Genomic DNA, 14,138 nt, shown 5'->3' with positions numbered 1-14,138 from the left:
GCAGACACTGCTGAGCTTTTGGGTGAAGAGGGGCCTGCCAGAGAGGAGCTGAGTGTGGCACAGCAAACCTGTCCCACATTAGAGGGTCTCAGACAGCAAGCTGTCAAACAGGCTAATGGGGATGTCAGTGACTCTCACAGAGTTTACTGGGAGGACAACCTCTTGTACACTGAGCATAGGGATCCTAAACCTGGAGCTGCCAGGAGATTAGTGATTCCTCAGGAGTACAGAAAGTTCCTCCTAACACTGGCACATGACATTCCCTTAGCTGGGCACCTAGGGCAAATGAAAACTTGGGACAGGCTTGTTCCCCTGTTTCACTGGCCTAGGATGTCTGAGGACACAAAGGAATTTTGTAAGTCCTGTGAAACCTGTCAAGCCAGTGGCAAGACAGGTGGCACACCAAAGGCACCCCTTATTCCGCTGCCTGTGGTTGGGGTTCCCTTTGAAAGGGTAGGGGTTGACATAGTTGGCCCCCTTGACCCTCCTACTGCTTCAGGCAATAGGTTTATCTTAGTGGTAGTGGACCATGCCACAAGATATCCTGAAGCTATTCCTTTAAGGACCACTACAGCACCTGCAGTGGCAAAGGCCCTCCTGGGAATATTTTCCAGGGTGGGCTTCCCAAAGGAAGTAGTATCAGACAGAGGAAGCAATTTCATGTCTGCATACTTAAAAGCCATGTGGAAGGAGTGTGGTGTAACGTACAAGTTCACAACACCCTATCATCCACAAACAAATGGACTGGTGGAGAGATTTAATAAAACTCTCAAAGGCATGATTATGGGTCTCCCTGAAAAACTCCGCAGGAGATGGGATATCCTTCTACCATGCCTCCTTTTTGCCTACAGGGAGGTACCCCAGAAAGGAGTGGGCTTCAGCCCCTTTGAACTTCTTTTTGGACACCCTGTTAGGGGTCCACTCACACTTGTAAAGGAGGGTTGGGAACAACCTTTAAAAGCTCCTCAGCAGGATATTGTGGATTATGTACTTGGCCTCAGATCAAGGATGGCTGAGTACATGAAAAAGGCCAGTAAAAACCTTCAGGCCAGCCAAGAGCTCCAGAAGCAATGGCATGATCAGAAGGCTGTTTTGGTTCAGTACCAACCAGGGCAGAAAGTGTGGGTCTTGGAGCCTGTGGCCCCAAGAGCACTCCAAGATAAATGGAGTGGACCCCACACAATTGTTGAAAAGAAGGGTGAAGTCACCTACTTGGTTGACTTAGGCACTGCCAGGAGTCCCCTTAGGGTGCTCCATGTCAACCGCCTGAAACCCTACTATGACAGGGCTGATCTCACCCTGCTCATGGCAAATGATGAGGGACAGGAAGAAGACAGTGATCCTCTACCTGATCTCTTCTCTTCCACAGAACAAGATGCTCTTGTGGAAGGTGTAGTTTTGGCGGATTGTCTTACTGCTGAGCAGAAAGACCATTGCATAAATCTCCTAGGACAATTTTCAGAACTCTTCTCTACTGTGCCAGGCACCACTTCTTGGTGTGAGCACACTATAGATACTGGAGACAGTTTACCTGTCAAAAGTAAGATCTATAGGCAGCCTGACCATGTCAGGGACTGCATAAAGCAAGAAGTTCAGAAAATGTTGGAACTAGGAGTGGTTGAGCACTCTGACAGTCCATGGGCTTCCCGTGTGGTACTGGTACCAAAACCCAATTCTAAAAATGGAAAGAAGGAAATGCGGTTTTGTGTAGACTATAGAGGTCTCAACTTGGTAACCAAAACTGATGCTCACCCTATACCCAGGGCAGATGAGCTTATAGATACACTGGCATCTGCCAAGTATCTAAGCACTTTTGATTTGACTGCAGGGTATTGGCAGATCAAATTATCAGAAGATGCTAAATCTAAGACTGCATTTTCTACCATTGGAGGACATTACCAGTTTACTGTAATGCCTTTTGGTTTGAAAAATGCACCTGCCACTTTTCAGAGGTTGGTGAACACAGTCCTGCAAGGGCTGGAAGCTTTCAGTGCAGCATATTTGGACGATATAGCTGTCTTTAGCTCCAGCTGGGATGATCACCTGGTCCACCTATGGAAAGTTTTGGAGGCCCTGCAAAAGGCAGGCCTCACTATCAAGGCTTCAAAGTGCCAGATAGGGCAGGGTAAGGTGGTTTATCTGGGACACCTTGTTGGTGGGGAACACCCTCTCCCTTTGGAAAATGGTGTGAAGGAAGGGGAGGAGTAGCCTCCCCCAGCCTCTGGAAATGCTTTGTTGGGCACAGATGTGCCGAATTCTGCATAAGCCAGTCTACACCGGTTCAGGGACCCCTTAGCCCCTGCTCTGGCGTGAAACTGGACAAAGGAAAGGGGAGTGACCACTCCCCTGACCTGCACCTCCCCTGGGAGGTGTCCAGAGCTCCTCCAGTATGCTCCAGACCTCTGCCATCTTGGAAACAGAGGTGCTGCTGGCACACTGGACTGCTCTGAGTGGCCAGTGCCACCAGGTGAAATCAGAGACTCCTGCTGATAGGCTCCTTCAGGTGTTAGTAGCCTATCCTCTCTCCTAAGTAGCCAAACCCTCTTTTCTGGCTATTTAGGGTCTCTGTCTCTGGGGAAACTTTAGATAACGAATGCATGAGCTCAGCCGAGTTCCTCTGCATCTCTCTCTTCACCTTCTGATAAGGAAACGACTGCTGACCGCGCTGGAAGCCTGCAAACCTGCAACATAGTAGCAAAGACGACTACTGCAACTCTGTAACGCTGATCCTGCCGCCTTCTCGACTGTTTTCCTGCTTGTGCATGCTGTGGGGGTAGTCTGCCTCCTCTCTGCACCAGAAGCTCTGAAGAAATCTCCTGTGGGTCGACGGAATCTTCCCCCTGCAACCGCAGGCACCAAAAAGCTGCATTACCGGTCCCTTGGGTCTCCTCTCAGCACGACGAGCGAGGTCCCTCGAATCCAGCGACTCTGTCCAAGTGACCCCCACAGTCCAGTGACTCTTCAGCCCAAGTTTGGTGGAGGTAAGTCCTTGCCTCACCTCGCTGGGCTGCATTGCTGGGATCCGCAACTTTGCAGCTACTCCGGCCCCTGTGCACTTCCGGTGGAAATCCTTTGTGCACAGCCAAGCCTGGGTCCACGGCACTCTAACCTGCATTGCACGACTTTCTAAGTTGGTCTCCGGCGACGTGGGACTCCTTTGTGCAACTTCGGCGAGCACCGTTTCATGCATCCTCGTAGTGCCTATTTCTGGCACTTCTCCGGGTGCTACCTGCTTCAGTGAGGGCTCTTTGTCTTGCTCGACGTCCCCTCTCTCTTCAGGTTCAATTTGCAACCTCCTGGTCCCTCCTGGGCCCCAGCAGCGTCCAAAAACGCTAAACGCACGATTTGCAGCTAGCAAGGCTTGTTGGCATTCTTTCGGCGGGAAAACACTTCTGCCCGACTCTCCACGGCGAGAGGGATCCCTCCACCAAAGGGGAAGTCTCTAGCCCTTTTCGTTCTTGCAGAAACCTCAGCTTCTTCTGTCCAGTCGAAGCTTCTTTGCACCCGCAGCTGGCATTTCCTGGGCATCTGCCCATCTCCGACTTGCTTGTGACTTTTGGACTTGGTCCCCTTGTTCCACAGGTACCCTAGATTGGAAATCCACAGTTGTTGCATTGCTGGTTTGTGTCTTTCCTGCATTATTCCTCTAACACGACTACTTTGTCCTTAGGGGAACTTTAGTGCACTTTGCACTCACTTTTCAGGGTCTTGGGGAGGGTTATTTTGCTAACTCTCACTATTTTCTAATAGTCCCAGCGACCCTCTACAAGGTCACATAGGTTTGGGGTCCATTCGTGGTTCGCATTCCACTTTTGGAGTATATGGTTTGTGTTGCCCCTATCCCTATGTTCCCCCATTGCATCCTATTGTAACTATACATTGTTTGCACTGTTTTCTAAGACTATACTGCATATTTTTGCTATTGTGTATATATATCTTGTGTATATTTCCTATCCTCTCACTGAGGGTACACTCTAAGATACTTTGGCATATTGTCATAAAAATAAAGTACCTTTATTTTTAGTATAACTGTGTATTGTGTTTTCTTAAGATATTGTGCATATGACACTAAGTGGTACTGTAGTAGCTTCACACGTCTCCTAGTTCAGCCTAAGCTGCTCTGCTAAGCTACCATTATCTATCAGCCTAAGCTGCTAGACACCCTATACACTAATAAGGGATAACTGGGCCTGGTGCAAGGTGCAAGTACCCCTTGGTACTCACTACAAGCCAGTCCAGCCTCCTACAGTGTGTTCCTCATTTATTGCCCGTGTGTGTACAACAAATGCTTAACACTACCCTCTGATAAGCCTACTACTCGACCACACTACCACAAAATAGAGCATTAGAATTATCTAATTTTGCCACTATCTTACCTCCAAGGGGAACCCTTGGACTATGTGCACACTATTTCTTACTTTGAAATAGTATATACAGAGACAACTTCCTACAGATATTCTAACCTTAGATTCATTACTGCCCCTCCTGACCTTTCTATAGAGTAGGCATTTGCACATTGTATTAAGGTTCCAAGATAGGTTTCAGCAGCCACTCACTTATATGTTGTTTACAGTGATCTACGTCTAATGGTATGGAAGGATAAAGTTTGGGAAACTACCTGCAGCCACACTCTGGCCCGTATTTATACTTTTTTTAGCGCCGCATTTGCACCGCTTTTTGACGCAAAACGGCGCAAACCTACAAAATACAATGGCATTTTGCCAGTTTGCGCTGTTTTTGCGTCAAAAAACGACGCAAATGCGGCGCAAAAAAAGTATAAATACGGGCCTCTGTCTCTTCTAGGACAGTAGGACATTGCAGATACACAGTGGTACATGTCGGCACGCAGAAGTCATTGCTGGGAAAGTTTTCCAGATGCAGTATGCCACCTGTAATATTCTAAAGTTGAGGATTCTGCACTTAGCTTAGACGTTACAGAAGGTTGAATGAAAACACTGCGGAACTATTCCTTTTTAGAAACCTGAAAACAAGAGAATATGTACAATATGTACCTTCTAAGAGGGTAGGCACACACTGTACCAAATGGAACACGCACCTTTAAGAACTCCAGATCCGCTAGCCTTCTCCTCATGCAGTGGAATGAGTGAGGTAGTTCATGTTTCTGTGTCACAATAGAAAGGTTGCCCAAACACTGGCTTTCCTAAGGTTGTTTTTTTTTGTAAAACCTGTGTTTTTCTCGGGTGTTTGGCTTAAGTCTCTTGACATCTCACTCACATTTCTGCAGTGTTAATTACAGTAAGTGTTGTATTTCCTCGGCTTTTCCCCTGAGATGTTTCTATTCACATATTTTCTTTGAGTGCCATGCTGTTTATTGTCAGATGCCCCTCTTGTTGATGTAAGAAATCCTGGAAATACAAGCACTTTGTTTGTTTCACCTGCCTCCTAGGTTGTCAGTCCAATGTCATGTGTGGAATCTTCCTTACCAGCATTGGCAGGGGAAATTGGACACTGTGCCTCACAGTACACCAGTTCTGGAGGGGCAAGAAAATTTACTACCTCCTCTAAAGCCCCTGGTGTGACCTGGTCTGATTCCCATTCTGGACCCTCATGTTACTCTTTGATTCGCTGATGCTCCTGCTCAACGTCAGAGCATTCAACATAGAGACACTTGATGTAGAGGCATTCAACATCGAGGCTCTCATCATCAAGAAAGTTGGCATTGAGACATTTGACATTCACATTTTCGACATCACAGCAGTAGATGTCAATGATTTATAGGGTTTTCCCATCAGCATCTGATGGTTCCTCATATGTGAGATCTGTAACTGTGTCCAGGGACACAAGGGCTACAAGGGGTCCTCCTGTCTCTCCTGTGGTACCAAGAGGCCACAGGCTGATGTACAGTGAGAAGGTGAGATCCTGGAGGCGCATCCTGGACGCCCTATCATCTCCTGAGCCACAGCCTTATACAGAAGAGCTCCCAACAGTTCCATTAGTGGATGATGACTCTCAGCCACCTAGTCTCATTGGGCCCATCTGTCTCTTCACCAGCACTTTATGTGGGTGACAACCCTTCAATGTGATCCCTTTCAGCTCTGCAACATCAAATTGAGAAAAGATATGGCAATCACTATAGGAAAGTACCCTCATTTTGCCATGGTTACCCCCATTTTCTGCCTGATGGCAGTGTGCTTGACTGTGTTCACTATGATCCTGCTAACCAGGACCCCAGTGATTATGCTCTCTCTCCTCTAAATTTGGCATTGCATACTAGTATACCAGTATTTTGCCCACAATTGGCATACTGGTGCCCCCTTATAAGTCCCTAGAATATGGAACCTAGGTTCCCAGGGCATTGGGGTTCCTGGGGATCCCTATGGGTTGCAGCATTTCTTTTGCTAGTCCAGGGAAAGGCTTCTACAGGACTGTCATTGCAGCCTGTGTGAAAAGGTGCATGCAGTAGGAAAGTACCATCTTGCTGGCATGTTACCCCCATTTTTACTTGTGGGTATGTTTGTTTTTGCCTGTGTCACTGGGATCCTGCTAGCCAGGACGCCAGTGCTCAGAACTTGTGCCCTGTATGTGTTCCCTGTGTGGTGCCTAACTGTATCACTGAGGCTCTGCTAACCAGAACCTCAGTGTTTATGCTCTTTCTGCTTTTTAAATTGTCACTGCAGGCTAGTGACCATTTACACCAATTCTGATTGGCACACTGGAACACCCTTATAATTCCCTAGCATATGGTACCTAGGTACCCCGGGTATTGGGGTTCCAGGAGATCCCTATGGGCTGTAGCATTTCTTTTTCCACCCATAGGGAGCTCAGACAATTCTTACACAGGACTGCCACTGCAGCCTGAGTGAAATAAAGTCCACGTTATTTCACAGCCATTTTACACTGCACTTAAGTAACTTATAAGTCACCTATGTGTCTAACCCTCACTTAGTGAAGGTTAGGTGCAAAGTTACTAAGTGTGAGGGCACCCTTGCACTAGCCAAGGTGCTCCCGAATTGTTCAGGGCAATTTCCCCAGACTTTGTGAGTGCGGGGACACCATTACACGCATGAACTACATATAGGTCAATACAATGGTAACTCAGAACATGGCCATGTAACATGTCTAAGATTATGGAATTGTCCCCCCAAGCCAAATCTGGTATTCGGATGCCAATCCCATGCAACCCCGGGGCTCCAGCATGGACCCGGGTTACTGCCGAACTAGCTCTCTTGGGTTTTCTCTGCAGCTACCGCTGTTGCCAACCCTCAGACAGGTTTCAGCCCCCCTGGGGCCTGGGCAGCCCAGTCCGAGGAAGGCAAACAAAGGATTTCCTCGGAGAGAGGGTGTTACACCCTCTGCCTTTAGAAATAGGTGTTAAGGGCCTGAGAGGAGAAGCCTCTCCTGGCCTCTGGAAATGCTTTGAAGGGCACAGATGGTGCCCTCCTTGCATAAACCAGTCTACACCGGTTCAGGGATCCCCCAGCCCCTGCTCTGGCGCAAAACTGGACAAAGGAAAGGGGAGTGACCACTCCCCTGTCCATCACCACCCCAGGGGTGGTGCTCAGAGCTCCTCCAGTGTGTCCCAGACCTCTGCCATCTTGAATGCAGAGGTGTGAGGGCACAATGGAGACCTCTGAGTGGCCAGTGCCAGCAGGTGACGTCAGGGACCCCTCCTGATAGGCTCTTACCTGGTTAGGTAGCCAATCCTCCTCTGATGGCTATTTAGGGTCTCTCCTGTGGGTTCCCCTTCAGATAACGAATGCAAGAGCTCACCAGAGTTCCTCTGCACTTCTCTCTTCAACTTCTGCCAAGGATCGACTGCTGACTGCTCCAGGACACCTGCAAAACCGCAACAAAGTAGCAGGAAGACTACCAGCAACATTGTAGCACCTAATCCTGACGGCTTTCTCGACTGTTTCCTGGTGGTGCATGCTCTGAGGGCTGTCTACCTTCACCCTGCACTGGAAGCCAAGAAGAAATCTCCCGTGGGTCGACGGAATCTTCCCCCGGCTAACGCAGGCACCAAACTTCTGCATCACCGGTTCTCTTGGTCCCCTCTCATCTTGACAAGCGTGGTCCCTTAAACACAGGAGCTGGATCCAAGTGGCCATGACAGTCCAGTGGTCCTTCTGTCCAAATTTGGTGGAGGTAAGTCCTTGCCTCCCCTCGCCAGACAGTAATCCTGTGTATTGCGTGATCTGCAGCTGCTAGGGTTTCTGTGCACTTTTGCAAGACTTCCTTTGTGCACAGCACAGCCCAGGTCCCCAGCACTCCGTTCTGCATTGCCCAACTCACTGAGTTGACCTCCGGCTTCGTGGGACCCTCTTTTGTTGTGTTGAGACGACCGCCATGCTCAGATTTCTTGAACGTCTGTTAAAGTGCTTCTGTGGGTGCTGCCTGCTTCTGCATGGGCTCTCTCTGTTGCTGAGCACCCCCTCTGTCTCATCCTCCAAGGGGCGATCTCCTGGCCCTTCCTGGGCCCTGGCAGCACCCATACTATTCAACCTCAACCCTTGCAGCTAGCAAGGCTTGTTTGCGGTATTTCGGCATGGAAACAACTCTGCATCCTCCAGCACGCCGTGGGACATCTTCTGACCAAAGGAGAAGTTCCTGGCACCTTCTGTTGTTGCAGTGTCTTCGGCTTCTTCCACCCGGAGGCAGCCCTTTTGCACCTTCATCCATGGTTTAATGGGCTCCACCCCCCCCGGACGCTTGCGTGACTCTTGGACTTGGGCCCCTTCCTTTGCAGGTCCCCAGGTCCAGGAATCCATCTTCAGTGCTGTGCAGTCAGTTGTTGTCTTTGCAGAATCCCCTATCTCAACTTTACTGTCTTTCTGGGGTAGTAGGGTAACTTTACTCCTACTTTTCAGGGTCTTGGAGTGGGGTATCTTGGGCACCCTTAGTGTTTTCTTACACTCCCAGTGACCCTCTACACACATTCGTAGTTTTCATTCCACTTTTGGAGTATATGGTTTGTGTTGCCCCCAGGCCTATTGTCTCCTATTGCATTCTATTGTGTTCTACAGTGTTTGCGCTACTTTTCTAACTGTTTACTTACCTGATTTTGGTTTGTGGGTATATTTTGTGTATTTTACTTACCTCCTAGGGGAGTATATCCCCTGAGATACTTTTGGCATATTGTCACTAAAATAAAGTACCTTTATTCTAAGTAACTCTGAGTATTGTGTTTCCTATGATATAGTGCTATATGATATAAGTGGTATAGTAGGAGCTTTGCATGTCTGCTAGTTCAGCCTAAGCTGCTCTGCTATAGCTACCTCTATCAGCCTAAACTGCTAGAACACTACTAATAAGGGATAACTGGACCTGGCACTAGGTGTAAGTACCATCAGGTACCCACTATAAGCCAGGCCAGCCTCCTAGAATGACTCCACCTCGTGCTCCGACTGTAGGGCCATGGCTCCGTAGGCCCTGAGGGAGAGATCCCTCAAGCTTCTCGCTTCCCGACATACGTCTTCGGTCAGCGCAACTCAGCGGAGGTCACGGTCCCGCAGTAGGAGGAGGTAGCGGCACCGCTCCCCGAGCCCCAAGTCCTCTTCCTCGCATTTGAGATCATCTGAAGGTAAGAGGCACAAGAAGAAGAAGAAGTCCAAGCGGACTTCGTCTTCGCCACGCCCGTCGGTCGACGAGGCGTCTGAGGAATGGCGACGTTTGGAGCGCGGTCCGCAGAGCCGTCACCAGGGTCGACTCCGCGTCTTCCCATTTTCCAGGGACCTGGAGCGACCCCGCTCAGATTAAAGAATTTTATGAGGCCATGCGTCTCATTTTTGAGCGGGCTGCACCCTTGGATGGGTCTTCGGGCCCCGTGGGGTCAGCAGGGGCACGTTCGGATTCGACGTCGGCGGCTTCGGCCTGAGTGCCGTTGGGTATCCCAGGATCTGATATCGGATCCGGACCAGCGCCCGTCCCTTATAGTCGACCTCCTCCGACGCCGGGTCCGACGTCGACAATTCCGCCTCCAGCGCCAGCCCGATCCCTATTCTGGATGATCCAGAGCGACGTCGTACGACATAGACTCCTACTTCGACAGGGCCAATTCGGCCTCGATTATTGTCTGAGCATTATTTAGATCAGCCACATGCAGGAGAGGAATGGGAGGGGTCTGAGGACCCTTTAGAATGTGGTCTACAACAGGACTGGTATGAGGATCTAGGGGAGGCAAGTGGACTGGACACGTCTCCAGATGCTGGTATGCTCTCTCCTCCTAATGTGGCTACGGAGGAGAGTGCTTCATTTGCTATGGTGGTGCGTAGGGCAGCTGAGGTCTTGGACCTAGATTTGCCTACGGTGCCAGTCAGGACGAATATCCTGACAGAAGTGCTTCAGCCAGGGGTGACAACATCAGAGCAGATCTTGCCCTTCAATGAGGCTCTTACAGACGTCCTTCTGGGTACATGGTCCAAACCCAGCACAGGGGCTCCTGTGAATAGGACGGTCAGCCGCCGCCATAGACCCACTCCGAGCGACCCTAGTTTCCTGACTCAACACCCTACTCCTGAGAGCTTGGTTGTCCAAGCCTCTACTTCCCGTGGTGCCTTCCCTTCCGCTCCCCCGGATAGGGAATCCAAGAGGCTGGACCAGCTTGGGAAGAAGGTCCGTAAACACCTCTTGCCTATTGGGCCGTTATTCCCATACTTCATTGGATACGGTGGCACAGGTGCTGCCCCAGGTCCCGGACGGCATACGTGACACTCTTACTCAGGCTGTCAAGGATGGGAGAGATGCAGCCAAGTTTACGATGAGGTGTGCTTTGGACACGACCGACTCGCTGGGAAGAGCGATTTCATCGTCAGTGGCCCTACGTCGCCACGCCTGTCTGCGTTCAGCTGGTTTCTCAGGGGATGTCCAGTCCAGCTTGATGGACATGCCCTTTGATGGCTCTCGCCTTTTTGGCGAAAAGGCAGACTCCGCGCTTGAGAGGTTCAAGGATTCTTGAGCTACGGCCAGATCCTTGGGCTTTTCAGCGCCAGCACAACAGCAGTCTGTCTTTCGCCCCTTTCGAGGATTCGGAAGGGGCGTGGTACCACGCCAGCCACAGTTTAGCCACCGTCCTCAGGCTTCACAACATCCCGGAAGAGGATGTGGTCGTGGTACCATCAGACCCAGAGGGTCTGGCCAGAGGTCGGCCACCACACAGCCCCCCTCCACTCCGCCCAAGCCCTCCTAGTGTGGTTGTGCAGGATCACATCCGTCTAGTTGGAAGGAGGATTCATTTTCATCTCCCTCAATAGCTTTCCATCACAACGGACAAGTGGGTCCTGCAGATCATACAGAAGGGCTACTCCCTTCCCGTCTCCCCTCCTTCTATCCCTCTGACAAAGGTATGGCTGATGGAGGACCATATGGTTTTGCTTCATAAGGAAGTTACAGCTCTCTTTGCCAAGGGAGCCATAGAAAGAGTCCCGATATCAGAAGTAGGCAGTGGTTGTTATTCCAGCTACTTTCTGATTCCCAAAATGAACAAAGGCCTTCGCCCTATCTTGGATTTAAGGGACGACAATCTCTTCCTCAAGAAGGAGAAATTCAGGATGCTCAGGTTTTGTCTGCCCTAGACCAAGGAGACTAGATGGTAGCGTTGGATTTGCAGGATGCGTATTTCCACATTCCTATCCTGCCAGCCCACAGGCGTTACCTGCGGTTCAAGGTGGGCCACGAGCACTTTCAGTTTACAGTGCTTCCTTTCATTCTCACCAGTGCCCCTCGGGTGTTCACAAAGGTGATGGCAGTGGTAGCAGCTCATCTGCGCAGGTCAGGGATTTCAGTCTTCTCCTACCTGGACGATTGGCTGTTGAAGGCTCCTACGCCCCAGGCTCTTGTCACCCACCTCCAGACGACAGCGAACCTCCTGCTTTCGCTGGGGCTCACTATAAATGTGCCGAAGTCACACCTGACTCCCGCTCAGAAGCTCACTTTCATCGGAGCTGTTCTGGACACAGTGCAGTAGCGGGTCCAGGATATTCAGGTTATGATACTGATGTTTCAGCCTCTATCCTGGATTTTGGTGAGACAGACTCTGAGGCTGTTGGGACTCATTGCTTCCTGCATCCTATTGGTCAAGCATGCCAGATGGAGCATGAGGGCTCTGCAGTGGGGCCTGAAGTTCCAATGGGCAGAGCATCAGGGAAATCTTACTGACGTGGTTCAGATCTCGGAGGGGACTGCAAAGGATCTGCAGTGGGGGTTAGTGAACTGCGATTGGGTCAAAGGCAGACTCCTCTCCCTTCCCCAACCAGATCTCACAGTAGTGACAGATGCATCACTTCTGGGATGGGGCAGCCATCTGGGAGAGGTGAAGGTCAGAGGTCACTGGTCTGCGGCGGAATCTGGGCTCCACATCAACTTGCTGGAGGTCGGGCGATCCGACTAGCATTAAAAGCATTTCTTCCTCTTGTGAAAGGGAAGGTGGTGCAGGTGTTCACGGATAACACTACTGCAATGTGGTACTGCAACAAGCAGGGCGGGGTGGGGTCCTGGACCCATTGTCGAGAGGCTTTACGTCTCTGGACATGGCTGGAACAGCAGGGCATAACCCTGGTGGTTCAACACCTGGCAGGTTCTCTGAGCGCCAGGGCGGACTAGCTCAGCCGAAAATGCTTAGAGGATCACGAATGGTGTTTCCATCCGGAGGTGACGCAAGGACTCTTTCAGCAGTGGAGAGAGCCTTGGTTAGATCTGTTTGCCTCCGTAGAGAACGCGCAATGTCAGCAGTTTTGCGCATTGGAGTTTTCAAGGGGGCTATTGCTTTTCGTTGCGAGTGGAGTTCAGGCCTCCTGTATGCCTTTCTGCCTTTCCCCCTTCTGCCCAGAGTTCTCAAGAAAATCAAGAACGACCAGGCCCAAGTAATCCTAGTGGCTCCGGATTGGGCACGGAGAGTTTGGTATCCAGAGCTTCTCAAAATGAGCATCAGTCCTCCAATCAGGCTGCCTCTTCGGGAGGATCTTCTGTCGCAGCAGCAGGGGAAGGTTCTCCACCCGAACCTGTCAACTCTGCGCCTTCAGGCGTGGAGATTGAACGGCGACAGTTGATGGTTTATGACCTCCCTCCCGAAATCTGTGATGTCATTCTGGCAGCCAGGCATCCCTCTACTAAGTCAATCTACGCCTGCCGTTGGAAACGTTTTGTTTCATATTGTACAGAGAGGTCTATTGATCCTCTTTCTTCTCTGTCTAATATCCTTTTGTTTATATTATCTCTCGCCCAACAGGGTTCCTCCTTAGGGACTCTCAAGGGCTATCTTGCAGCCTTATCGGCCTTTCTTCAGTTACCCGATCAACCATCTTTGTTTGTAGATAGAGTCTCTACCAGATACCTCATTACCGAAGGTAAGTAACTTGTTCTTCTTTTCGCTATCACTTTAGCACGCAGAGTGAACGAAATTCAGGCCCTCTATGCCAAAAAGGATTACACAGTGTTCTATGATAATAGGGTAGTAATGAGAACCCACCGTAGTTCACTACCCTAAGTTTTGTCTGATTTCCAGATTAACCAGACTATCTCACTTCCTATGTTCTTTCTTAATCCATCCACACCAGCAGAAAGAGCTTTGCACTCTTTAGATGAAAAAGAGTACTTAAGTTTATCTAGATAAAACAAAAGACATCAGGCAGTGTGATTATTGTTTGTGAACTATGGTCCTATGAGAACAGGAATTGCTGCCTCTAAACAAACTTTTTCCAGATGGATAGTTTCTTGCATTGTATTTATCTACAAGGTGGCTGACAAGCAATTGACTTCCAGGCCCAAAGCCCACTCTACATAGGGGCAAGGCTACAACAAAAGCCCTTCTGAAAAATGTCTCCATCTCCAAAATCTGCAAACCTGCAACATGGAGATCAGTACATAGTTTCACAAGACGTTACTTCCTAGATTGAGATACTAAGACAGGCAACCAAGTGGCACAGGCCTCCTTACGCACTTTATTTAAATAAATAGACCAACTGCCTTTGCCTTATTGTTCCTTAGTCCGCAGGGGTGTGGGATGGGCTTCTACTCTGTTTAGTGCTAATGACTATTGATGAGGATCCGTGAGGGTAAGTTACTTACCTGCAATCCTAGTTCTCTTCCAGGATTGCAGCTCATAATTCAATTTAAACAAAATTTACAGTTTGTTAGACTCCATTAGGGAGCCTCACCACACAGCAGCGGTCCATACACCAGAG

At 49.7% G+C, this 14,138-nt stretch overlaps 1 protein-coding gene across 1 annotated transcript in view; it reads left to right on the top strand.

Annotated features, from left to right (window-relative positions):
- DNAH17 (dynein axonemal heavy chain 17) overlaps positions 1-14,138 on the top strand; it is a 7,556,186-nt gene that overhangs the window by 2,011,471 nt on the left and 5,530,577 nt on the right. The gene's annotated exons all lie outside the window — the stretch shown is intronic.

This window comes from Pleurodeles waltl, chromosome 7 (assembly GCF_031143425.1).
Source record: "Pleurodeles waltl isolate 20211129_DDA chromosome 7, aPleWal1.hap1.20221129, whole genome shotgun sequence".
NCBI lineage: Eukaryota > Metazoa > Chordata > Amphibia > Caudata > Salamandridae > Pleurodeles > Pleurodeles waltl.
This window is presented reverse-complemented; position numbering and strand designations above follow the sequence as displayed.